The sequence below is a fragment of the Chinchilla lanigera genome, unplaced genomic scaffold, assembly GCF_000276665.1.
Source record: "Chinchilla lanigera isolate Chin_1 unplaced genomic scaffold, ChiLan1.0 scaffold00039, whole genome shotgun sequence".
Lineage (NCBI taxonomy): Eukaryota > Metazoa > Chordata > Mammalia > Rodentia > Chinchillidae > Chinchilla > Chinchilla lanigera.
In genome coordinates this window covers 1,014,694-1,042,108 of record NW_004955440.1, presented here as the reverse complement: position 1 = coordinate 1,042,108, position 27,415 = coordinate 1,014,694, and the positions used below count along the sequence as shown (strand labels likewise).

Sequence of the window (27,415 nt, the reverse complement as noted above, 5' to 3'; positions counted from 1 at the left end):
GAGAACAGTTGTTTATTTTCACTAAAGTCTAGACAAGTAATATACTCTCTAAATCAAAGGCCAGACCAGCATTGAATCAAGAGAAAGCAGATCAGCCAGGGGATAAACACTTCCAAGTTCTCCTGCCAGAGGTTGTGAGGTTCTGTCCCCATGGCAAGGAAAGAACAAGAGAGAATATTTTAATGGCAATTGTGATGGTCCTACCCACATGAATCTATGACTATTGGCCTAAGAAAACCCAAGTGACTGGCTTAAAGTTCTGTTTAGGCAAAGTGGATACAGAAAGAAAATCCACATCTTGAAAAAAATGTGTTTTCGGGACTTGTAATTCATATCACAAATATCTGGAATGAACTTGAAATGCTTTTTACCTTTATTTGAAATTCACATACAGAAATTCACATACAGCAGATGTTCTAAGATAAGAACTTTTTGGATTCCTCTTTTTCCCAGGCAAATATGATCAAGTGCCTGACTGGGGCCCAAATGATCGCCTGGAATCTGTGCTGCCTACCTAGGCATTTGACCTTTTAGCTATGGTTCGTCTTCATCTCAGAGAAACACAAGTCTTCTCTTTTGATAGTTCCACAAATGCTTACACAGGATGTAGTGTGTGCTTGGTACACTGCTAGGTACTGGGAACTGAGGGTAGTCACAGCACTAAAGAGATGGCACTTAGCCTCATTGGACAACAGCCTTGGAACCACTGTGATGAGATAATAAAATATGTGGCCCTTGCTTCAGGAGGGGAGCAGTGGGTGGGCATTGGGTAGCTTTTTGGCTCAGATAACACCTGCACCTTCCACTGGGCAAGTGACTTGTATTCTTCCTGGGTTAATTATAATGAAGAAAAAGATATAGAAAAGATGTGAAGGGGAGAGAGCATGCAGGAGAAAGGCAGTGCATGAGAAGGAGAGTACAGGAGAGAGGGTGGAGAGGGACAGAGAGTGTCCATAGGAGGGAGAGTGGAGTGGACAAATGAATCACGCTATTTCTGCTCAGCAAAAGCTACCCAGTACATCTGTAGTCACTTCCAGGTGAAGGTTGAGCATAGATCTAGCAGCACCGATTTTACCTGGTTTGTGTGGCATATTCATTAGCTTTCCATTGCTGGGACAGAATATCTGACATAAGCAATTTAAAGGAAATGTTTATTGTGACTCAAGGTTTCAGAGGTTCCAGTCCATGGTCAGCTGGCTGCAAGGCAGAAACATCATGGTGGAAGGCCATGGCAGAGCGTAGCTGTTTACTTTCTGGCAGCCAGGAAGTGGAAGTCAGAGGCAGAGTCAGAGAGAAAGGGGCCAGGAACCAGATATTGTCCCCAAGGTCATGCCCGTGACCCACCAACATGCATCCAGAAGTATACTTTGTTAATGTTCCAGGCATCTTTCAAGGCAACTGAGCTAACAATTAAGATTAACCTTCCTATCTGACATTTGGATTTTTCCCTAGCTGGTGTTTCAAAGTGCCATGTAAGCATTGAAATGGCCATCTGTTTGCTTTTACTGGCTGATGTGATGTGCTATCTAGTTCCCTCTTCATTCTCAGCTGGTTATTCTCCAGCCTCTCTGCATCATTGGAGCAACTCACACCTTGCTGTTGGTTCAGATGGGGATGATGCTTCTGCTGTGCCTCTTCACGACCTGTGAAGTTCCGTAAGAAAGCTGCCAACAGACAATTATGTCTGGCCTCTTTTCTCCTCATTCTCACACTTTCCCCATTGTGTGCAAAGCCCTGTGACGGAACATCGGGCAAGGGCCTGAGGTGTCAGATGTAGTCCATGTCTTATAAAGAGAGACAGAGAGTGAAGACAAACACTCAGAAAATGAAAATGAGGATTCAGGGCCAGACAGCAATGATGCAGACTAGAGATCTGTCTAGTCTGTGTCTTGTTTATCTCTGTCTCTCTGTGTCTCTGTCTTTGTCTTTCTCTGTCTCTGTCTCTCTCTTTCTTTCTCCTTCTTTTTCTTTCCTTCTTACCTCTTTTTTCCCTCTTTTTAGGAGACAGGGTTCAGCTATGTCATCTAGGCTGGGTTTGAACTCACTATGTAACCAGGCTGAGCTCAAACTTGCAATTCTCCTGCTTTAACCTTCCAAGTGGTAGGATTGCAGGTGTACACTACCACACCTGGCTAGACCAGAGATATTTCAACCTCACCTGCTGTGGGAGAGGCCTCTGCTCCCTACATACAGTAGCCCCTTCCCAGTGTGACAACCACAGATGTCTCTGGGCATTGCCAAGTAACCATGGGGAGCAAAAGTGCCCCAGCTCAAGAACCACTGGTGCAGACCATTAGTTCATCATTCATCAAAGAGGAACTATTAGGCAGCTTGCAGTAATCACAGGATGGCTGGGGCTCAGCCATGACTCTTAGAAGGAGCTAGGCAAACCTTTGGGGGATGGGGATGCCTTTGTCATAACCTGCCCTCTTGTTTGTACGACTCAATCTAGAGTCATCATTAATTCCGTCTGATTACTGCTACTCTTTCTATTTTATTTCCTCCGTGTCTCTCTCCCTTCCTGTCTTGATTTGGGTATCTGACTCCTTTTCACCTGCTGAACAGAGCTCGGGTGTGAGACAATGCCTGCCCTTTCAGCCTGTCAAAATAGCATCCTTTGTGTCTGACGCCTCTACCAGGGAAGGCAGGTTTCATCTGACATCTACATGATGCTCCCGCTGGGGCCTGCAGGTTACCCTCTGGCAATTTGCCTTCCTCCTCACTCCACTTAGCTTTTCCTGTGGAGCCGCCTCCTATCTGCATTCAGCAGTGAGTCTTTTTTTGCTCTTATATATATATTTTTTCATTCTGAAAGCAGCACAGGTATGCTTCTTAGCGTTTCCTCCCCTTGAAAGGCAATTCAGTTGTTTTTCTGAGTCAGAAAAACAGTGATGTCTGATAGTTTTTATGGCAGAGAGACAGAGCAAAATTGCTGTAGAGGAGACTCTAAAATCATGTTATAGTCTTAATTTGCCCTGAATTAGCTTGGGAAATGCCTAAAATAGCCAGGATATGATAGAAAGAGCACACTTCGTGGACTGGTGAGAAGAGGAGCACCAAGTCTGGTAGAGTGAAATCAGAGTGAAGTGGTGATTGCTAGAGGGAATGCAAATTTTCAGGGAATGCAAATAACAAATGCATTACAAACTAGTTTATTATCTTAGTTTATTTTTCATTTTTCATGAGACACATTTTTCATGAGCTCATGATATCTCCTTGGTTGGAATCTCCAAATTGTTTTGAAAACTGCAAATTCATGGATATGTTGCTGTGTGGGCAGTTTGTGACTAGACTTTCTCAGCAATTTTTTTTTTTCCAATCCAATCCTCTGAAGACATTCAGCACCTGTGCTGTTTCAGCTTGTCTGGTACAAGAGCTTTCACTTCTAGATATACTACCGAAAAGCCTTACTGGAAGATACCTACATAGTAGAGCTCAGTGCAAGGCCCTGGCTCCAGACTGCCCTCACACCTGTTTTAGACAAGGCACTTAGAGCTCCACACTCAGACCTTGACCGAGAAGACTAACATTACAACCCATAATCTTTCAAACTGAATATTGGGTGTGACTCTAGATCTTTTTTCCTCATTCAGCATTCTCATTGATTATAGCAGATCATAAATTGCTGAGGTTTTCAGATACCACAAAGAGCAGGCATATGAGTTTTGACAGAGAGTGGACAGAAAAAGAAAGACCTGGATAACTCTGAATATGTGTGTGTGAGTGTGTGTGTGTTTTGTATAGGGCTAGGAGTTTGTCTCAGTACAATCCTTATGTTCTCTAGCAACTAGGGTTTAAAGGTATGAGCATACATGCTTTTATTACTGAAGAGTAGATCCAGAGTTTTAAAAGGCATTTACAATTGGCCACATTCTCTTGTGTGCCTGAAGTACACACTCCTCAACAATGCTACAGCTAAGTGCTAGTGTGTGTCAGGTGCTCACAAGGATCATCTATCTATATCTATCTATCTATCTATCTATCTATCATATATAATATTATATATCATATGTTATGTACATAATATATTGTATATCATATATTATATATTATATATATGCATTATGCCACTAGTGTGTCCATTACCCATTCAACAAATGCAGAAGCTAACTCCAGGTCCCGTAGATGTCAAGCACTACAGTCAGAATCCAAATTCTAGATTTGTCTTCCAAACTTAAGCTGCCTCCCAAGTATACACACGTGCACACACACATGCACTGACACACACACACACACACACCTTGGAAAAGTGCTATTGGAGCTACCACTAGGTGTGTTTTGTATCAAAAAGCTGCTAAAGAAATGAAGGGCTGCTCAGTTTGCATTGGAGGTAATTATAACTATCACTAGGGAGTCTTTATGCAAATAGAGGTATGGGACAATTAGCAAATAATATGAATGTCCATTGTAGTAAGACCCCAATTTTATCATGTAAGAAAGAAATACTGCCAGAGAAATTTACAGAAGAAAGAGTTTTATGGAGAGAGATAGTAATTATATAGGAATTGTGCTCCTGGATAATCCAGGCTTAAAAATATTTGGGCTGATTGTGCTAATTCACTTATCAGATCTCATATTCCAATTATTAGTCTTTAAAACATGATTCCATGGTTACTTGAACTGTGCAAATCCTTGTGGCAGAGCTCCTCACTCACCAAAGAGAAGGACCATGGCATATTTGGGGCATGGTTAGGAGAAGGATGAGGTCAGAATGGGATGCCCTGATAGTTATATGCAACATTTCTACATTTTTCCTCTATACCTGATGTGCAGTGTTACACAGTTTTCTACTCAGTCCTTGAACTGGTCAGGACTAATGGCCTGACCTGCTCAATGGTCCTGTAAATAAATGACACTGAAATAGGTCTTTGTTCCTGTGTATGCCTAGCCCTCTAGGTGTCGAACTGGCACCATTGCCCCTTACCTCTTCTTTGAGCTTTGTTAATCTTATTTTCAGCTTCTGAAAAGAGCAATATATCCAAGTATAATCATTAATTGAATATGATTCAATCTGCCCCCAACTTTAATAAGAAATCAAAGAATGAAATTTAATTAGGCTCACCATTTCTATTTCAAAAGATCAAATCCTCCCATTTCACAGTTAAAATTATGAAAGATTATCTTCTTAGTGGAAGGCTATGGGAAAATTTGGATTTCTGTCAAATATTTAGTGTAATATCCCAGGATCGGGATTAATATTGCTTTTCAGCAGCTTGCCCTAAATTTCTGCCAATACAATCTCTCTTCTGGAGGCTTTTGAATAAAAGGCAATGTATATCCTTGCGTGACTCAAAGTATTCAGTAGAAATGGTAACAAGATCAAACAGTTTTAGGACAAGTTAACATGCCTCTGGTTATAAAAATGCAGACACCTCGGTTTCATTTCCATATTTCTGTGTTGATCCGCCAACTCCTGAGAGAGAATTGAAATTATTGAAGCAAGCTTGTGTGTGTAAGTATTTGGGAGTTGATTTAAAATTACAAACAGCAGTAAAAAATAATATAGTTTAGGAGAAAACACAATTTTATCATTTTTGTTGGATATCATTAGGTCAAATAACCCTAGAAAATAATATCAATAATCATTATTATTATTTCTATCAGAGTTAAGATTTACTGCATCTGTTTTAAGTCTTGGCCACTCTAGGTGTTTTATTTTCTCAATCACAAGTTTGTTTGACTCCAAAGCTATTGACTATAACCCCAAGCTTGCATTTTCAAATTATATTGCTTTTTCAACCCATGTTGATAGGTTTGTTTTGCCAAACTAGCTTCTTTTTGCTGTATGCAAAGTTATCTACAGATCTTTATTGGGAACCAGAGTTATGTGTAAATAACTGGGGTTATTTTGTCTTCCCTTGCTTTATTTTGTAGTCTGATATGACATTACAAGCATTATCATAAAGAATTTATTTATGCAAAACTTTCCATGTTGTTTCAATGAGTTCTACCTCAAAACACTGCTCAAACAGAAACCCAAGTGTCCCCTGGTATTTCAGGAAAAAAAAGCAAATATTTGTAATAGGCATACTGTGATGATATTCCCAACATTGGCAAAAGCATTCGTTTCTTTTTATGCCATGCTGCCAGAAGTTGGCACTCAACACCACCTGTGGTTCACACTGAAATCTGAGTCCTGGGTTGGTATTTTCTTTTCCACTCAGAGGAACTAGCAAATGGGCAAGGTGTAGACTTCAGTCTCTGAATTGCAAAGCAAAGAAACAACACTGGCTCCATTAGCAACTCAAGTTACAAAGCTTTCAGGGGAGCATTTGGTCGGAATCTGTACAATCACAACATTCTAGGACAGTGATTTTTCAGTTTTTTGTAACATAGATAAATCTCTTTCTCATGTGAAACATTATTTGTAAATTCAATTTGTAACAGGGAAAAAAAGTAATTAGGGCTATTGTTTATCCTGAGCTTTATCAATGGCAGGTACCATGCTAAACTCTCTGTGTAGTTTTCATTGTTTAACTCTGGGGAAAACTGCTTGAGGAAGGCACTCTTAACCTCCTCTATTTAAAGCAGGCTTAGAGAGTTGGACTGGCCACTAGGAACACATCAAAATAAAAAGGGATACTAACCTGAGAGAGAAGACTTTAATTTACTCTCCACAATCTTATTTCAAGAAGTGGATCTATGCCAAGTTGTTTCTTTGTTTACTTTTTTACACAGGCCTTCCTGTTACTATATGCTTTTGAAGTAGAGTTTGCATGTGCATGTTTCATTCCTTTGTGAACTCTCTGAGGACATAAGCATAAAGATTGAGAACAATGTATTAGGCATTGAGATTACAGCAAAGAACATGACAGTGTTTTTTTTATTTTAAAGAGAAAAAAATAAAACAACAATGAAGAGAGAAACAAATAAACACGAAAAGAACAAGTTAGAGCCATCACTATCCAATCACTGTCCAAAACCCATCTGCCACTAAGCCTTCAACACAATACACCTCTTAGGGGACATTTGGATCCCAACTATAACAATAGGGCACCAATGAGGAGCCTCAATATGTAAGTGGCTGGTGAGAGAAGGGGCCATTATAGAAGGAGGAAAAAAAATAGAGATAGCAAAGGTACTTAGATAGCCTTTACTATCCCTAATGGGGTCACTAGCTGTACACTGATATTTCAAAATAAATCCATTCTTCAGTAATTTTTGTAATGGGAAAGACCCTGCCTCTTTCAACTAAAGTCTTTGTAGACAAGTACTGTGTCTAACTTCATTGCCTTTGTTCATGGACTCATTCACTGGTTATGCACTCATTTTCTCACCTTCTTTCTTACCCTACTCTTGTCCAGGGAGGAAGCAAGGATGCCAGCCCCAGGCTCTGGTTTGGCCGGCCAGTCTGGCTGCCGCCCGTCGTAGTTAAACCAGGCAGGCACCATTTCAGTGAAGTGAGCTATGTGTCTAGTCATCCTATTATCTTGTGGTAACTATTCAAACACTGCTGTTTTACTCCAGAAACAAGAACTGCATTTCTGTGGTGAGTGATGTGACTGCTAAGTACATGGATTAGAAACAAAATTTAAACTACTCTGGGATTTTCCAGGATCAGAAGTTGTTACAGATATTGTGTTGTTTCAGATGTCCTGGAGATTAAGTAGGCTAAGATAGCTCCTGGGCATTTTATTAGTGAATTTATGTTATTTGAAAATCTTTTTCTGAAACATTCCCACCCACTCCCCAAACCCGCTGGAATCAAGGAGTGATTAGGAGTGAGATCAGAATCCTTACTTAATCTTGACCCATCCCAGATGGTATAATAGTCATGGTCTTATCAGCCAAGAGTAGAAGGGCAGGCAGGGCTATGCCAAGAAAATAATACTTGCATTAGCTTAAAATCACTTGGATTTGTTTGAAGGCTCTTTTGTCTCCTGTTCTTCTCAGAGCTTTATCTGATATTGCTCATTGCTGTCATTAATCATTCTGCAGATGCGCCTAGGTGTGTAAACTCTGCACTTTGAATCCTTTCTGGAGGTTTCCTGTCAGCCTGTGTTGATGATAGAAGGAAATGTTGTCCTCTAAAAAATCCAGGTACAAAATCCTGTACAGTCAATCATTCCTTCAGTAATTGTTCACAGATGCCTACTATGTGCTGGAATGGTGGTGGGTACCAGACACACAGCTAGAAGATCTGGACTCACAGATATTTATACTCTTGTCCTAGCAAATACATGATGCTGGGTTCCAGGCACTGTTCTAAAGTGTTTTCCTCATGTTTAATTCCCCTCTCTCTCATAACACTGTGAGGTAACTGTTACCATTATCATCTCAATTTTGTTGATAAATAAACCAAGGAATATAGTTTAATTGCAATTATACTGCTAGTAAAGCAGCACAGGGACTGGACCAGGCCATCTGGCCCCAGTCTATGTTTTTAACCATTGTACTTTACTTCCCTACTCAATTATGAAAGACTCCCTTGAAAATTATTTATAGAACGTGGCTATTGGTTTATCTTTAGTTGACATTAAGCTCTCTGTATTAATGACTCTTGAAAGGAAGCATTTTTAAGATAAGCAACTTTTCTCTTCTTATCAAGCATTGCCCAGCCAAACAGAAAGGAAGAAGGAGTAAACATGTTAGCTCATCAAATATATCTTGACTTATCTGAGAATTTTTGACCTCTTAATCTAAAATATTTTCATATGTATTCTTAGAATCTTTTTTTTCCTCCAAGAGTATAAGCAATGAGTATCTAGAACAATGAGAGAATGCTTTGTTTTGGAAGTTATTTATAAATATTTACGCAATCATACCAACATTTACTGAACACACAAACCATCTTCCATCTTGGGTCCCATTATGAGTTGCCTGGATTTCCTGCATATTCTAAATGTTCCTGTTCCCTGGACCAAACATCCTTGAGCCCCAGAAACATAAAGGTATGAAAAAGGCCTGTAGTCCCATAGTGCTTACAGAGCAAATTTATTGAGACTTGGGTTTCTGGGAAAGTTTCATTTTATCACTCAGTTATTGTCTTGATCTACCATTCATTCAAAGGTTTTGTTGGCCTTCACTCAATTCTCTACCTTCTGAGCTATCAGTGCTTTGTTGAGCACTTTTCCACTCAGACAGAAAACAGGATTTGGTGACAGCTTTCAATTTCATTACCGCTGAAACTTTTGCTGGTGTAGGATTTCTCTGTGTAGGCAGGTTCCTGGCTATGACTTATTTAGCCTATTATTTAATGGCCCATGAAATTGGCCTGCCTGTGCGAAATAATTTGCCAATTCTTCCAGTGTGAAAACCTTAAAGATATTTATCAACACACATGTAAATAATCTCTCTGAAAGGCCATTGGTCTATTATAAATCTGTTTAATAGAGATCCCTGACCAAATGAAATCTCCCAAAGTCCAGATTTCATGATTCCTCATCCCCTTGAAAAATATGCAAATGTAGAGGATTAAATTGGCACAGAAGTTATGGCACAAACATTTCTTTAATTACCTGAGAAGGAGTTTCATACATAGAAGGGAGGCCATGTAAGATCATCCCTTGGCTGGTGCACAAAAGAGAGAATACAGTAGTTAAATGAGCAAGTACAATGTCAAATTTATCAAAGTAAAAAGAATTCAACTTTACAATGAAGTATTAGATTGAGTTCCATTTTTACCTAAGTTATCCACTTATTTTAAACAATGTTGATATGTATTGATAGGCAAATGGTAAAACCTTGTTCTTCCATGTTTGGTTTGTCTTGAAATTGTTCATTGTTTCTGGAAATAATTTTGTATTATATATCAAAAGCCATAAAGGATTTTGATTATTTGGTCCATTAATTTTCCTATTGAGAATCCAAAATATGGTGAAATCACAGGAGTGAAGGCATTCATCATGACAGTGTTTGAAATACTACAGCATAAAATGCAACTTGACCAGTAACACTAAAATGGTCAAAGAAATGATAATATTGCCATTGGACAAGGTATTATGCAGATGAACAAAGTAGAGAAATTCCTATATAATAGATTCCACATAAAGATTTATTGATTGTCTTCTATGTGCCATGTTCTGAGGCAATATTGAGAAGCAAAATCATTACCATTTGCTACTGAACCCGTAGAGCTTAGTGTTGCAGGGAAGTTAGATATTAGTGAATTTAACATACTACCTTTATAGCCTGTTTTCATAGCCTACCTTCATGGGAGGCCTGTTTAAAGCTATGTCTTAAACAAGGTGCTTGAATTTGGAGCTGAGTCAGTCAGTGTGCAGGATGGGTAATGTTGGCATTGAGTTTATCTGTGGCTTAAAATGAACAATAGACAAGAATAATGTTCGAGCAATCTATAGGTAGGAAAGAACTGCAAGAGTTCTTGGGATATCTGTTCTACTGATTCTAGTGTTCAGATCTGTTAGGGCTTCTGATCTCCAACCTTTGAAGTTCAGCTCTTTCACTTTTTTTTAACCTATGTAAATGTTTAGGATACCAACATTTTTGCTATTCTCTTGTATTTTTTAATTCTGTATGCTGGGAACACTATGAATAATTAATAAGGAATTTTTATTTTGTCTTATGAAACTATAATGATGCTAAGTTTGCTGCATGGTACAGATGATGTGGTAGTATTAGTCCTGAAGTTTGTATTGTAAACTCTGTGATGTTCCCTTTTCAAAGTTTAATGAAGTCTTCCTGTGACAAAGAAGCACATTAGGCACTTAAAGAAAATTTGCTTTTCAACTAATTTGTAGATATTGAAGCAAAGGCTAAGGAATGATATAATGATAGATTCCATGTTTTGTGTATTTATCTGATTACTATTTTTTGGTGGGTCTATATCAGAAGCAAACAAATTAATTTCTTCTAAAGATGACCCTCTTTTCTATGAGCAATCTTATTAAGTTATGAATCACTATGCCTGGATTCTTGGACTTTAATTTGCACATAAATGTATTTGATCCTTTTCCTCATTCCAATATAACCTTTATTATCTGTGTCTTATATTAGTAGTACAAGAAACTGTAGTTTGTCTTTAATTTTTATTAGCAACACGCCCCCACCTTGATAATAGTATCATGGAGAAGCATTTGCTTCAGAAGTATAGGAAGTGTAGAATGTATTTGCTAATGATAAAAATAAAATATGCCTCCCACAAATACACAAGAGTCAAACTTTGTCTACGATGAAAAAGCCACTCCCAGATATGCTCACCCTGACTCTCCCTGCCCCGGGATCTATGCACATAGTCCCAAGCCAGGCGCTCATGCTTACAGTTGCAGGAACCCCAGATGCCCTTTTCGACAACCTCAGGATGTTTTCTCCAAGAATGAGTTAGTGAAACCTAAAGGCCACATGGAAGAATCCCCCTCAGGGTTTTCCAGCTGTGTACCTTGGAAATGGATATCACCATCTTTCCTCTCCTGCCTCTAAAATGACAGAGTGAGTGGTGGTTAATATACCTCATCCATGTACAGTAATAAAGAGATGCAGATTACATCCATGAAGATGACTGGGGCATGGCCAGCTTAAATATTTGGAACCCGAAGCGTACCACTAACCAGCTTGCCAGCAACACAGGCTTCTGTGGATATTTGCTTTCAGAGGAATGATTAGTTCAGTCTGCTGAGGTTCTCACAAGTGCAATACTGGTTTCCTATCTGGCTTATCGGCATTTGGCCATCTCGACAGAACTGGGTATCAGAATTCATGTTTGATTTCCATGAACTCTGGAAAATCACCCTAAAAATGAAGCTTTATTTCCATGAAAAAGCAAACCATTGTGTAGCCAGAAAATTCTGTCCTCTCCCTTTTTTCCCTTTTTCCTAGCGTGTAGGTTCTGAAGTCGATGGAAGTGAAAATCATCAGTTCGCTACTGATAGTGGCTTAAATAATGTGGACTCCTAGTAACAAAGAATAATCTTCCCCTCCTCCTCAGTGTCCCCACCCTATCATTTCATCTGCCTTGGGGGAATGAGAACAGGACAAACTATCAGATAATACTCATTTTGGAGATTTCAAAATTCATGTATGAGCAAACATTCATAGGGTGTCCTCTTAAATTGTAACAGAGAAATAGTCTATTACTCGTTGAGGTGTTTTTTATTTAGTTTTTGTTTTTCTGACTTGCCTGTTTATCATAGCATTTCATAAGGAGTATCTCTCCTAGGCAATGTATGCCTTACTCTTTGTAACTCCTGAAAATCCTCTGATTCCCTATGGTGTAATTTCTGCATCGGCTGATCCACTGATGGTCATTTAGAAAGTTTCCATTAGGGTGCACTTTCAAATAAATCCCATAAAGTCTTGCATTTTTACATCCCTAAAAGGGATGGCTACCTGACTTAATCATATGTATATTTTAAATTTTCACAGCTATTACAAGTTACTTTCCAGAAAAAGTAGTTTATTCCTTTTTCAACTGGGTATAAAATTGTCTACTTTTGAACATAGCATTTGGATGTTTTTAGTATTTATAATTTTATTCCATCTAGTTTTGGTAAAATATTGCTTGATTTTTAGATGGCGATGGTAAGCCTATATTTTCAAGTATATTTTAACCAGTTGCAATCTTTGAATTCTGTGTTCATATTCTTTGCCCATTTTTGTTGTGATTTTTTTTTTTGTACTAATTTGAAAGAACTGTCATCATAATTGGGATATCATGTTTTTGTTTCTCACAAGAATTGAGAATTTTTGTTTGTTTCTGACTGAGTTCGTACCTAGTGTTTTTAATTTGAAAAATGTTATTAGTTTTATGTAAATTGTACCTAATTTTCTCTTTATGACTTCTGAGTTTAATAGTCTCTTTTACTCAGAGTCTGTAAAGACAGTTTAATACATTGTCCCTGAATGTTCTTGTTCTTCAGAGTTTTTTTTTAATACTTATCCTTAAATCTATCAAAACTTGTTTTTGTACATCTTGTGAAACAGGTTCTTAGTGGATTTTTTTTTTTTTTACTTGCAAAGAAATACCTTCATGTAATTTATTGAGGAATGCTATTTATTGATTAATATGTGGTTTTATTTCCACCTGAAGTATTAATTTGATGAAAAATTATTAAATTAAGTTTCACAATAATGTTTTTCAACTTTCTATTCCATGCCAATGATCTATTTGTCCTTGTGCTAGTACCAATGAACTTACTGTTTTGGTTAGAGTATTTTAAAGAATGTTTTAATATCTTATAGCACAAAAGTTCTTTCTAAAGTTTCTGGAATAAATATTTACATGAAATTTAGTGATTTTTGCCTAGTACATCTACTTTCCAAAATAATCTCATTGCAATTCTTATTAGAATCACATCATTTATATATAGCTTAGGGAATAACAATCACTTTTATGTTAATGCCTGTATTTACATACGTATTATTAGCATTTATGCTTATGTTAGTTTTACCATTTTCTGCATAGAGGTCTTCTATGAACTCTCTTGGTAAAGGTCACTCCTAGGTATATCAACATTACAGAATTTTTAAAAATTTTATATATATAGTATAAAGCATGGGGATTTTTAATATTTATTTACTTTTAGTTGTCTTAATATATTATTTATACAATAAATTCAACAGATTTTTAAATGTCAGTTCAATTTTACATAACTAAAGTAAGATATACTTGGTCACAGAGTATTGTGTTTCTGTTAAAATTTGTTAATATTCTATTTAAAATATTTGCATTTAATTTTATCAATGAAATTAGAACTTTTTTTCTGGGTTAGTTTTATTAGGTTTTATTATTAGGATCCACTGGCTTCATGAACTTAACTGGGAAAATTTTCACCTTTTTATTTTCTGTGGGACAAACTAAATTGTATGGGAACTATCACTTTCTTAAAATTTAGGTAAAATTGCAGTGTAGTATCATATTTATCTATTTTCAATTCTGAAGTCTTAGCCAAATTTTTATTACCTTTTTTGTATACTTCAGTCTTGTGTTTCTTCTTGAGTTAACTTTAATCATTTGTATTTTGCTTGAAAAATATCCATTATCTAATGTAATATCAGGGAATTACATATAATCATCTCATCTTGCAGTCATTTTCCTTCTCTTTTATAGTTTGTTTCCCAGCCTTTATGTTGCATGCTTTTGCATTTTTCCTTCATTAGAATATGAAAAAGTTATTTTGTCTTTGCAAATAACTAGCTTTCAGTTTAACTTATCTCTTGTTTGTTTGCTTTTTGTTTTGATCTTGTTCCTGTGCCTGGATGCTCTTCCCTGAGATTTTTGCACAGCTCTGCCTACCTCATTATGAGAGTTTCTGCTCAAAAACTTCAAACAAAACTTCACAGACCACTTCTCCTGGCCACCCTCCTATCCCAGGACATCCTAGTGCATTACTGTATTTTACATTTTTTTGTAACTTATATCTCCATCTAAAATTATCCAGTGCTTTTTAAAATGTCAAGTCAACCTTCATTAAAAAATTACAGTAAAAAATGAAGATAATACAGAGAACAGCTATAAATATCTCATATAATTTTCTGCTATTAACATCTATTAGTATGGACATTAGTTGCAGTTACTAACTAAAGATTTACTTTAGTCAGATTTCCTTAGATTTACTCACCGTTGTGTGCTGTTGTTTTTAATTTGTCCTATTGCCCATCCAGGCTGCCACATTTATGCTCCTTCTGGCTACAACAGTTTTTTAGACATTTTTATTTTTTATGACCTTGATAGTTTTATGACTCTATTGAAATGATCATGCATTCTTACCATTCTTATGTTATTGGTGTATATCGTTTGAATTGGTTTGCATTCCAGGTATAAATCCTGCTTGGTTATGATGTATAATTTCCTTTGATGTGCTGTTGAAATCCTTTTGCCAGCATTTTACTGAGGAGTTTTGCATCTATGTTTATCAGAGATAGTCTGTAATTTTCCCTGCTTGTAGTAGCTTTATCTGGTTTTTGTATCGATGTGATGCTGGCTGGCTTCCTAAAATGAATTTAGAAGAAATCTCTCTACCCCTATTTATTGGAACAGTTTAAGAAGGAATATATAGTTTATTTATTTTTAATCTTTGTTTTTTAAAATGAAAATATTTATTTTCAAGCCAGGCATGGTGGCACATGCCTGTAATCCCAGCACTCAGGAGGCTGGGGCAGGAGGATCTTTGTGAGTTTGAGACCAGCTTGGGCTACAAAGAGAGCTCAAGGCCAGCCTGAACTGCATAGCAAGACCCTGTCTCAAAAAGACAAAAAAAAATTATTTTCTTCAGGGTTTACATCCCAGTTTTGATCTGAAATGGTCTCTGTTGTACTATGTCTAAAAAACTTTTACTCAATTTTTATTATATTACTCATCTTTCATTTGGTGAGAAAAGTATTTTCTAATTTTAAAGCATGTATATTTTTTGCTTATTCATGATTTCCTTTTTCACTTGAGGGTATCTTCAGTGATTTCTTGATACCCACATACACAATCATTTTCTGTGAATTTCTGTCCCATGAGTATAAAAGATGACTATGTGTAACCTGTTCAAATAATACAAAATATACACTTACACACACACACACACACACACACACACATACACCCCTTGTAATATTTAGAATTTTGATTTCAAGCTCCTATTGTATTTTTCATGATGATAAACATCAGTTTCAGGAAAGAAAATTCAACCTTTCTATTATAGTTCACTATGTATTACTGTCATAGATTTTGTATGCAATTTAGCTTTTAACAATCTTTGCTTCTTGCTCATTGTTGCTGCTTTGCCCTCTTCCTCCCTTTTGCATAAGCATCGGTCCCCACTGCTCTCTAGGTCTGAAATATTCTCTGGGTAATCACAATCCTTCAGGCCCTTAGTCACTGATGCAATCCATTTGAAAACCACTTCACAATTATTTTTCAAAGAAGGATAATATATGCTTTTAATTGTTTTTACTTCCTTAGCTCAAGACTAGTGTGTACAAATACTGATTTTGTCTTTATGTAGCATTTATTAGATTACTCCAAGTTGAGATCTCAAAGTAGTCCTCTTGAGTTACATGCTAGGAACTCCCTCTTTACCTGCAGAGTATTGTATCATATGTAAACCAAAAAGTTAGAATTTACCTAGGTTGGTCCTCTAATCAGGGAGGTGTGGAGAGAGTAGGATGGTGATGAACTGTATGCTGGGAGGAACAATTCCACACGCTCTGCCTCTCTACTCTTTGAAGTGGATCCTGCCATCCTACAAGACCCCCTTGTAGAGAAACTAATCATAGCCACATTTTGAGTTTAACTGTATTTTATGGGTTCCTTGACCATGAAGTGAAAATTCGTGAGGCCCAGAAAACATTCACTACAATAATGCTTTTTTTTTTTTTTTTGGCCAAAATATTTAGAATTGCAAGGATGTTTCTCTTCTTGATAGTAACCAGCAAATTATCTTGGAAACTCATTTCCTCTTCCTGTTGGATTAATCAAATTCCGAAATAGGGCTTCTCAAACTATCACCTGCCTCCAAGCTTTTAGAGGTGTCCCAGAAATGTTTCAGAAGACTTGGGAGGGCATGTTTACGCATTTATAACAAGATCCTAGCAGTTCCAATATTGCCAGTGCTACAGAAAATACTTAAAGGATCAAGCTTAAAAGATCTTCTGGGTGTTTTATAAATTTTGTTTTGATTTTTGTTACTGAACTCAAAGAAACTTTCAAATCTTTCTATTCTATGGTGTCATTTTTTTTTTTACATCAAAGTTTTCATCCACCTTGAAAATCCATATATTTCTGAAGACTAACTATCCAAGTTTGTTTCACAAAGTCAACTGGATGTAAAGAATGAAAATTTTTTAGTTCAGACAATATGCAAAATAATGTATCACAGAATATACAACGGCTTTTAGAGTTCCAACATGATCAAAGTGCCAGCAAGTTGAGTGATTATCTTGATTTGGCCAGGATATTTGCTTGGTCTTAACATCTAAAGTCTCCCTGCTTAGGAAATGCCTAAATTTTGAGCAAATTAGGACAGTCAGCAACATGAGGAGAACTTTTATGTGACCCCAGGTAAGTTATAGACTTCCAAAGTCCTTCCTGAGTGTACCTTAATAATCAACCACTTTCTTTAGTTCTCGTAAGAGTTGGTTTTGACCTCAATCAGGGGGATTCAGTAGCTTGGCCAGGGTTACAGTATATTAATTGAAGCCTTAAGATTTTCATAAGTTTCCTCCATGCTGAGTACGCAATGCTAAGAGAAGAATATTTTGCTTAAATTTGCTTTTCAGGAATGTTTTTCTTTACCACTTCTCTTTAAAGACTTATTAAAAATATAAGACAAGCAAACAAAACCCTCGCTTTCTTTTATTCTGTGAAACTTGGTATACCAGAGATCAATATGATAAATTTTAAGAATTCTGTCTTTTGAAAGTTGAAGTTCCTCATAGTTAACTTCTGAAAATATTAGCTATATTTGCTAGTTATTTTCCACAGGCTGATGGTTATCTCAGGAATGATAATATTCATGATATTTGAACAACATACCTCATGTGGCAACCACTAAAATTGCCATTAAAATAGAGGTCACCTTTCTAGCCAGATCACAAGATAAATGACACAAATCCATTCTAACTGGGTCAAGAAATCCCTGGGCATTTTGGCAATTAGTATAACAATTATTCCATTAATAAATTCCATTAATAATGTATAATATTCTTAATGCCAAGTGTTATGTGTTACTAAGCAAAAAGTTCTGAAAAAGTCTTGATTAAAAAAAAAAACATGCTTGGGTATGGTAAAACTTTAGTTTTATGATGATTCAACATTCTATGCAGACATATTAATGGGCTAAAATCAAATTGTGGTTCTAAGATGTGAAGGACAGGTCTGGAGTGTTCTGCTTATGATCACTGAATGATTCAAAAATGTCTTCAGCCCCAACCAAGTAGTGGGTATTAGATATGGGTCATCAATTTTCACTGGAATGGTGGCAATGTCAGATAGTATTTGTCAAAACCCTAAATACCTTGTACTAAAATATTGCAACAGACTGTAAACGTTGGCCTTGGAAACATGTGGAGAGGTATGCGTGGGGAACTGGAAAATTGCCTGAGAAACTAAGAGAGCTGCTTCCATGCAGAGAGGCTCCTGAGCTTGGACCTTGTCCCAAATTAGATGTATTGAGATCCCCAGGCTGTGTTTTGCAATTCAGATATACCAGGACTTTCCTCTGGCAGCCTCCTGGGCTCCCCAGTGGTGGTGGGGGCCTTTGAGTTGGAATATATAAATGAGAGTCTTTGTTCTCTAGAGCATGAAGCTGAAATGAGTTTGGGTAAAAAAGCAATTATGTGGGTACATTTGAGAGCCATGCTTTGATGGTAAATTCAAACTTGAAAAAAAGTCCCAGTGAGTAGCTTCTAAGGCCTCTGATCACAGATGAAGTTAGAGGTGGCAGTTCAGTACTGCCTAATGATTCAGCCAGTATTTCTACATCATTTAAAACAGTCATCAACAGTTCATTAAGGGGAATGCGCCTGCCCTCTGCGCTCAGAGAGCACATGCCACTTTACAATCCTTGTCTCCTCAACGAGATTCCAACGAGCAAATCTTTCATTTCTATATCCCTAACACCAAATGGAGTAGACACTCAATCCACATCGAAAGAAATGAATCGATGGGAGGCAGTGCATCAAGGCTACTTGAGTTGACCTGGACAGAGCAGACACACCCTCTCGTATCACTGGGTGGGATTTGGTGCAGGTGATGTAATATAAGTTGACAGGGTAGTTAAATATTGACAGGCAGAAGGAAGCATACCCACACTGTTCACGCAGAAGGAAGTACAGGCTGAAGGTGGCTATCAGATCAGATTGCTGAGGCTGGAAGCTGCTGCAGTGGTCCTGGTGCCCCAGCTGAGGTCACTGGGTGCATTTGGCTCTTGCTTCAGTAGAGGTGAGATCTGGAGCTTGTCTGGGAAGAGGATGAGTTGTAATGTGAGTGAACGCAGTCTCTGCACCTGTGGCTTGGAGATGGCTTGGGTCCCAGATGCTCTCTGCTGGCGGCCCACATAGCTCAGGCAAATCCGCACTTAAGGCAAGGAGCGTGAATGCTGTTTGAATCTGTCTCCCCTCACTTCACCTTACCAGACCTCCCAAATGATCTGTGCTTTACTATAACCTCTTAACATGATTGGAGTGGAGGCTGGTGTTCATGCGTTCTGAATGCTTAGCGGAGGAATTTGTCCATGTGAACTCATTTGTAAGTACCCTTTGATGGTAATGATTAGAGACATGCATAGAAATTGCATTAGGAGGTCATAAACAAGTTCACTGATACCTGGGTGCTGTTTCACAGATGCAGGGCGGGAAGGGCAGGGAGAGGCACCTTAGGCAGTGTTTCAGCTCTAATGTGGAATGAGAGAGCAAGCAGAGGTGAGCTGAAGGAGGATATTGGGTAAGTGAGAAAATGTCACCAGACAGCAGACAGAGAAATGGTTTCGGCGAGTCCAGCTCTGCATTTAAAGCAGGATACACGTCACCTTGAGGGGAAACAGACCCAATTTGATTTTAGAAAGATTAATCAGCTGGCGCATCTCAGGTGAGCTTTTCAGAGGGTTGGTATACAGCTTGTAATAGTCACACGCAGCCATGAGAAACAGCCAGGCAGCCTCTGTTTGGCTCCTTTACTTGTCTTTTTGAGAGGGAGAAAATGCTGAGTGAGGGCTGAACAGCAACAGGGTGAGGAGAGCCGGTGATTTGAAAATCAGATGCATTCACATCTCAATTTGGCGTGTGACTAGTTAAGGCAACCACCTCTGTGTGAGCCATTATTTCTTCATCTGAGAAATGGACAATGTCAGAGGTGATCAGGCAGCCCACCCTAAAACAGCAGTTCCCCTTTCCAATTTCAAAATACTTATTCTATTTTGTATATTCTAAATAATAGCCTTTTAGCTGTCATTCACACATTGTACTTATATCTGCCTGTTTGAAATGTACTAGCTAGTGGATTTCAGCACATGCACAAAATCGTGTGATGGTGACCACAATCAATGTTACAATATTTTCATCACTACAGAAAGAAACCTTGTACCACTAGCAGCCATTTCTCATTTCCTCCCCGTGTTCCCAGTTCTAGTGAGCACTAATCTAGTTTCTGTCTCTATGGAATTTGCTAGCTCTGGACATTTCATTAAGATGGAATTGTACACTATGTGGTGGCTTGTGATTGGCTTCTTCTCCTTGTCGTATTTTCAATGTTTGTTCATGTTATAGTATTGACACTTTGTGTTCTTTTAATGCCAGGTAATATTCCATTGTACAGACATGAAACAATTCATTCATTCCTTCATTATCACTGGATGGAAATTTATGCTGTTTCCTCTTTTTGGCTGTTAGAATAATGCTACTATTAAATCCATTTACATATATTTGCATGGGGACATGTACCTATCATATTTTTTTAATATCATTTTACTACTGTATTTTCCTACATCTTCCCAAGTAGTTGGGAGAAAGCTCTGGAGAGAACATGGTAGGGAGGGGAGAGGCTATCTTTCACTCAGCAGAAATGGAGGAGAATGTGAAAGTGGTCATCACCCTCCTCCAGAAGACTGCAATACAAGTAAATTTTGTAATGTTTAATTTGAAAAAAATCAAGGCATAAGAATCACACAAAAGTGGTTAAAATAAATCAGCCTCTTGGACTAGTCTATCTCCGGGTAATCCACATTGTCACCGATGGGTAAAGACATCATGTTTTTTGATGTTTAGTCATTATGGAAATAATCACGAATGCTTTTACTGAGTAGAAAAGCAGAAGCAGCAAGATATAAGGAAGGGGCCACAGACTGAATGTCTGGATAGTCCAGAAGAATAATAAAATGAGTAAAGTGGAAGGTGAGGGTAAGCTTCTGGTGAGCATGGTGGTTCATGTTAAATTACATGTAGCCCCTTGTTAGGGAGGAAAGGGAGTGCTGAGGATTGTGGGAAACCCTGGGGTACTTTTCCCATCTCAAAGGGGCAGAAAACATGGGAATTCCAGCTGATTATCATCATGTATGTGCATGGGCTCACCTCACCTAAATGTCTACTTTGTTTGTTTTGTTTTGTTTTCTGGTACTGGGATTTGAACTCAGGACCATGCATTTGCCAAGCAGCTACTGTGCCAGTGAGCTATATGCCCACCTCTAGTTTTTCAAGAGAACTATTTGGAATTTTCTAAAATCCACTTTATGAGGCAAGTGAAATATGTCTGTGAACTACATTTACCTCACTGGAAATGAGTTTGTGGGCTTTCAAGTAGGATAAATTATATGAGACTTACGAGTTAATTCCAGTGTTGTCCCTCCACTAATTGTATTATACTTTGTCACCATTTCTTGGCTGTTCTATTTTCTATTTGGTTTATTGAAATGTGCTCAGTTGTTCCTTTTGCTTCGAACATTCTGGAGTTACAGAAGGACAACCCCAGTGCAGAGTTCTGTCTGTGATCCCAGCACCATGCAATGCCTTGTGGTTAGAAGCATAGAGTTCCAAAGGATAAAACTTTAAAAGTCAGGGATGCTCTAATCAGCCTCTTTCCTATCCCTAAAAGGGCAGCTTCACTCGTGACAAAATCTCTCAGTGCTTATATGAACAGTTCCTTTATTCTGCCTTCATTACTGAATGATATTTTCTCCATAGATACAATTCTGGGTGGACAAGATTCTTTCTTTCACTGGGACTAAAAATATTCTCAGTCTGGACCCATGCTACAAGCACAAAATTCTTTCACTTTATTACTGCACTTCAACACTTAGATTTGTTCATTTTAAGTATGTATTTTAGCCTTACCTATTAAAAGCACCAAGAACAATGGCATTCCCTTGTTCTGTTATCTGAAGATTTCGTGGAGAAATATTTCCAGTTGAAATGTCCCACACTGCAAAGGTCACAGCTACATGAAGAGACTCTGATGGCCCTGTGCTGGCAAATGCCGCCCAGTTTTGCCTGATTTGGGGTTATGGATCCGGAAGTTACAAGAATAAAACAGCAGCCCCTAGACCAGCTTATGCCCTTGAATTCTTAGTTTGCCCTCTGGTCCTTCTCTTTTCTTACGCAGAGGTGGGTGTGGGAGTAACTCATTAAAACAATACTAAGGGACCCACACATTTCTTTATTTTGGAGCAGCCCTGAGGTCTGAACAATTTAATCGCTCCATACTTGGGTTTAGTGCGCTTTTCATTCCTTTTACAATTTGTTCCTGAAAGACATCCTACGAGGTGGAACAGACCTATTGTCCCTGTTTGACAGTTAAGGAAATTGAGGTTCTGCACTCCTTCCAACTCTCAGAGTTGATTAGCTGCAGAGCTGGAATCAGGATGCCCATCACCCAGAGTCCTTGTCAATCACTTAGCCACAAAGACAATTCCTGTCTTGGCTAGGTCATTAAAGCAAGGTCAGAGAAGCCTGTGTAGCAGCTTTTAATACTACCCTCCGAGAAACTGTCAGTTGCAAAGAGCAGTTTATGAAGTTCAGAATATTATGTTACATAATTATGGAGGCCTCAGTGTTTTTTTCTATTTCTTTTCTGTACTCAGACAAGTCTTCCTTTAAAACTTTTGATGGAAAAAGTCTTCAAGTTCATCTAAGAAATGTACTCCCCCATCACTAATGTCAGCAGCTAATAGCCTTTACTGTTTGAAATTTTCTATTTGTGTCAAACAAATTTCTCACATTGCAGTTTACGTTCATTTTCTTCCACTCCTTTTCTTCTCACTCGAAATGTTGAACAGCTGGCCTCATTCAGGACATAATAGCTCTTCTACCATTATGGCCTACTTGACCCAATCCAATCCAGCCTTCTCTTCTCCAGGCAAAATAATGCCAGGGCTATTTAGCCTCTGTACCCAGGTCCTGTATTTCCATCCTTTGATCTACATTGTGCTTCTTCTCTCAATCCTCCCATTGGAGGCCCAGGAGGACAATAGCTCCATCTTCTAAAAAGCACACTGAGGCCTTTCCAGTGAGAGGTCACAAAGCCTGGGGCTCCCATCCCAACCCTTGGGATTAGCATATTTCCCACATTGTGCTGGGTGTCAGCTCTCTGCTGGGAAGGACACCTGTCACCACTCCGTCAGTTCAGGAGCAGTTGGCAGACTGACCTATTGAACTCTCAAAATCAACCTGGGAAAGTGGGTCAAGATTGATTGCCTGCTGTGACAGCTTTAGGATCGCTTTAGGCTCACCTTGTGGAAAAGACATGCACGTCTTGGGCATAGGGCAATCGGGGTTAATGGGAAATTGCCATAGGAGATTGCTGAAAATCATAAGACACTGGGAGAGCTGACCCTTCTGGGTTGATCTGAGCAAAGTGCCAACTGTTAAGTGCCAATAATTGGAAGAGCCAGCTGAGTCAAGTTGAAGACATTTCCTGCGGTCCTTAAAAGGAAGAAACAAAACAAATGCTGTGTTCCTTTTTTATTAGTAGTACATGTTTGCGGTGCCTAATGAGGATGTTCAATGTGAGGAGTTGGTACAGGTACAGAACATACCTTAATTCTTTTCTTTATCTCTGTCCCTCCTCTTCTCCCACCTTCCCTCCATCTTCTCCCCTTCCCTTTTGCGAAAGTTCTACCTCCCTGTTTCTTATTATCTATCTTTTTTTTTTGCTCTTTATTCCTAGTTACCCTGGGCACAAAGAAAGACATTCCATTGCTCATATAAAAAGATAATTTTTTCTCTAAAAGAAGGGACCTCACCTATTTCTTTCCTCCTGAACCTAGTGCCTCACACACAGACAGGTGGTTTGGATATTTGTTTAATGCATGAATGATGACATGCCATCTTATCATATATAATATAAAATATATTTTATAATAGATACTAGGTATATCCGTTCAAAATAAATGCATAATTTCACAAGTAGAAAAATATTTGTTTCAAAAATAGATCAAGAAATAAAAAGGAGTCTTTTTAAAAAGTTTCATAAAGACACATGATTGCAACGTACTATTTGAAAAAGAAATAACACCACTTGGAGGTTGAGGTTTTCTTTGGGGATTGCAGTTTAGCTGAATTAAGGAAGCTGCAAATCATTTGCATGTTCTGAGCCCAATGGTGAGTGGAACCCCTGGTGACCAAACATGCTTGTTCAGAGTAAAAGCCAGAGCCCCTTTGACCTTTGAATGTATTATCTGAGGGAGTTATGGTCAGCTGGCTCCCCAGCGACCTGGGCCTGCAGCTGCTCTGCCAGCTGGCCCTCATATGCTTGCAGCAGAATACTTGGAGAGGACTCCTGGCCTCACCAGATGCCTTACTGAAGGGTCCAGCTGATGCCCCACATAATACAAACCATTACATGCTTCATATAAAATGACCTGATTTAGATGTTGTAGCTTTTTTTTTAAATATAGCAGAGTGAGCATCGTATATTTGTAGTTTAATTTTCCAAAGGTGTGAGCTGTGAGTTCCGTGGCTACTGGCAACCACCAAATCTCAGATGGCAGTCATTTTGCAAAGAATTTCAGGTATGCAATATCTTTGGCTGTGGCAAGGTGCAAATGGCAATTTAGTAATCCACTTCTTTCAGTATGAACCGAGGAAGCATCAGAGAGGGCAACAGATTGAATAGATCTGTGTAACCATTCAATCAGTCTGAGGACAAAATGGACAGAAACAGCTTGGTTTGTGTATTTACTGGTTTGTAAAATAGCTAAGCATAGAATGCTTTGTGGGTCAAAGTTCAAGGCCAGGGGGAGATGAGAGAGTCTTATCTTGAATCTTGGACTCTACGGGCCACTGTAGGGACCATTAGCCAGGCTCTACATCTGCTCCTGAATTTTGAATGTAATTTAACTCACCTGAGAAGTTAACTCATATGTTAAAGAATATATAAAAATTTACTTTCTCCTTTTCAGTTTGTGTGCTATAATAGTCCACCCCTATAAACTTGTTATAGGAAAAAGCCTAATTTTCACAGTAAAATTATGAGACAGGTTACTATTAAAATGAAACTAGGGAAAACTACAACATCTGGGCCTGAGATACATAATGAGAAGGTGGTAGTTGGGAGGTTGGACCATATATGAGTAGGTGAGTGGTTAGACAAATTACCTTTTAATAGACACAAAGATGGACGGAAAGACATGAGTCAATTATATGCCTTTTGCAGTGCGACAAAGAATGGCCTGAATTCACCCTCCCTGTCTTTGCTTTGCTTTTGTTTTGGTTTGCGTTTTTTGCCCTTTGCTGTTCAATGATAATGGGAACATGGCATGGCCTTTGGGGTAAATAATACCACTCCAGTAATTTGCCATGTGGAAATCAAAGGGGACAGATTTCTAATGTGGAAAATGCTTTAAACCTCAGAAAACCAAAGCAGGCTCAATTTAGAGTGGCACCTTGTCTTTGAATCATAGGATAGATAGATAGATAGATATAAAGTATATATAGATATACAGAATATAGAATATAATAAATAGTATTTAATATATAGAATATGTATTATAATATATAGAATATAATTATAATATCTATATTATCATACATATCTATATGTTATAGATATATTGCTATATATCTATAGATATAATATATTATGCCAATATAATATCATATGCCAATTATCTATAGATACAATATATTTTGCCAGTTTCTGTCATAATTTTAGTATATTATATCTATAAATTATAGAGATATATATAGAATATATATCAAGAGAGGCAGAATGAAACTCTGGGACCATATATTTCAAACTTTGGTAAATTAGAGCTTACCTCATGCACATTTCATAAATAACTTAAGAGAATTTGTGACTTTAGAAATGATTGTAGCTCAAAGGGCTCCAAAATTATAACAGAAATTGGCAAAATATGACTTTTAGTACGTCATTGATTGTCCTTGGCCAGTATCCTAAATGTTTCTGCTACTCTAGAACAATACCATAGTGACATCTAGTATGTACAGGGCCCCAAGGGCACCTGGATGATGAGATGTCCTTGTGCTTTTAGTCACGATACAGTGTTCATCTGCACACAAATGGTGTAACCTCAGGTGACCTCGCCAATGACCAAGTCTTTAACTTCATAACGCTCTTGCAGAAGGGTGGAGGAATCTAGTGTCTTTTGGGACCAAGCATAACGTAAATAATGAAGCAGGCTGGATAGAGCATGGGACAGAATGAGGATTATAGTGCCTGTCTCAAGGACTCTGGTGCCTCTCTGCTTCTAATTATTATGGAACAGCATCAGATGAGCCCAATGTTGCTTGATTTTGCAGCTTTCAAGAAAAGCTAGAAAATAAGATTTTTATGTAAGATCTTCTGCCTTATTAAGGTTAGCTCATTCAAAACAACTTTTCTTATTAGGTAAGTTGTACATTTTCATGCACCTGTGAGAAATAATCTACAGAAAGGTCCCATACACTCCTTTTTCTGTTTTCCCTAATGGCTGTATCATGTGTAACTGTAGTACATCACAACGAGGGAATGGAAATTGATACAAACACCTCACTGACTCGTTATTTGTAAATTCTTCACGCTTTGGTCAAACGCTATAAGAGGGCTGGTGTTAGCCTGTCTTACTCTTTCTGTTTGCTACCTGTCTCCGTTACCATCTGGGTAAATTTAAAGGAGCAGCCTGCACTTTGGTCCACACAGCTGAAGCTAGAGAAGCTGTTCAGCACTTTGCTGGGAGATAGACTTTGTCTGCTCCTTCCTCCTTGGATGCTTTTTCAGTCTCCCAGTCCGCCTCCCACCTTCTCCAGCTAGTGGGTGCGGGCTTTGTCCTGTGTCGTTTCTGTCTTCTCTTCATCCTGTGTGTCTCCCCAGACTGGCCGCAGTGGGCTCTGCAGGTGTCTGGAGGCAGACTGACCCTGCAGGCGCTGGCCACGGATGCCCTCAGGGCTCACAGGGCTATCATATTTACTTTCTTCAAATTCTTTCCTGGCTCCTCCTTTCTTCTCCCCACAACACAAAAGGCATGCCATTTTAGCATACTTCAAGATAGTGAGTACAGCAAAGCATTCGTGTTGGAATTTTCCAAATCTTGAATACTGCTTTAAATAAAGTGAGTCATAATTTATGAATGACAACTATGAAGTTTTTAAAGTAACATCAGAAAACCTCCCGTTTTCTGCTTATATGGCTTTAAGCCCCCTACGATAGTGGGGGAATGGGATGTCGTATAGTTTTACATTGTTTTGGAGAAGAAATAATGCTTCTATATTTCCTTCCATCTTATAGAAGTGAAGGAAAAAGTTAAAGTGTTCACTTTTTTCCAGTTAATCAGTTGTTTCTTGATTGCTTTTGTAGGAGGCATTTTCAGTGTAAATATAGTACCTTTATGTTCAAAATAACCACAGGGAAGATCGTTCCTGGCCAGATGGGAAAGACATCTTGACATATTCACAGGAGGCCAGGACGTTCTAAATATGAACGCTAAGATCAGAAGAAGGGATTCAGAGTCATAAGTGACAAGTGAGGAAAGGAAAGAAGGGGGTAGAGCCTAGTACCCACACCGCACATGGTGAGTGTCCTTGTCATTAGAAATTCTTATAGCAA

General features: G+C 38.2%; 1 protein-coding gene across 3 annotated transcripts in view; it reads left to right on the top strand.

The window, feature by feature from the left end:
• Nckap5 (NCK-associated protein 5) overlaps nucleotides 1-27,415 on the top strand; it is an 892,836-nt gene that overhangs the window by 117,116 nt on the left and 748,305 nt on the right. The window contains exon 1 of one of the 3 annotated variants that reach the window (XM_013517462.1): nucleotides 18,707-18,826. The exons of the other annotated variants lie outside the window; for them this stretch is intronic. The gene's annotated coding sequence lies outside the window, so the exon portion shown is untranslated. Of the gene's footprint in view, nucleotides 1-18,706; nucleotides 18,827-27,415 lie in introns of those variants that run through there. 3 annotated transcript variants of the gene reach the window in all.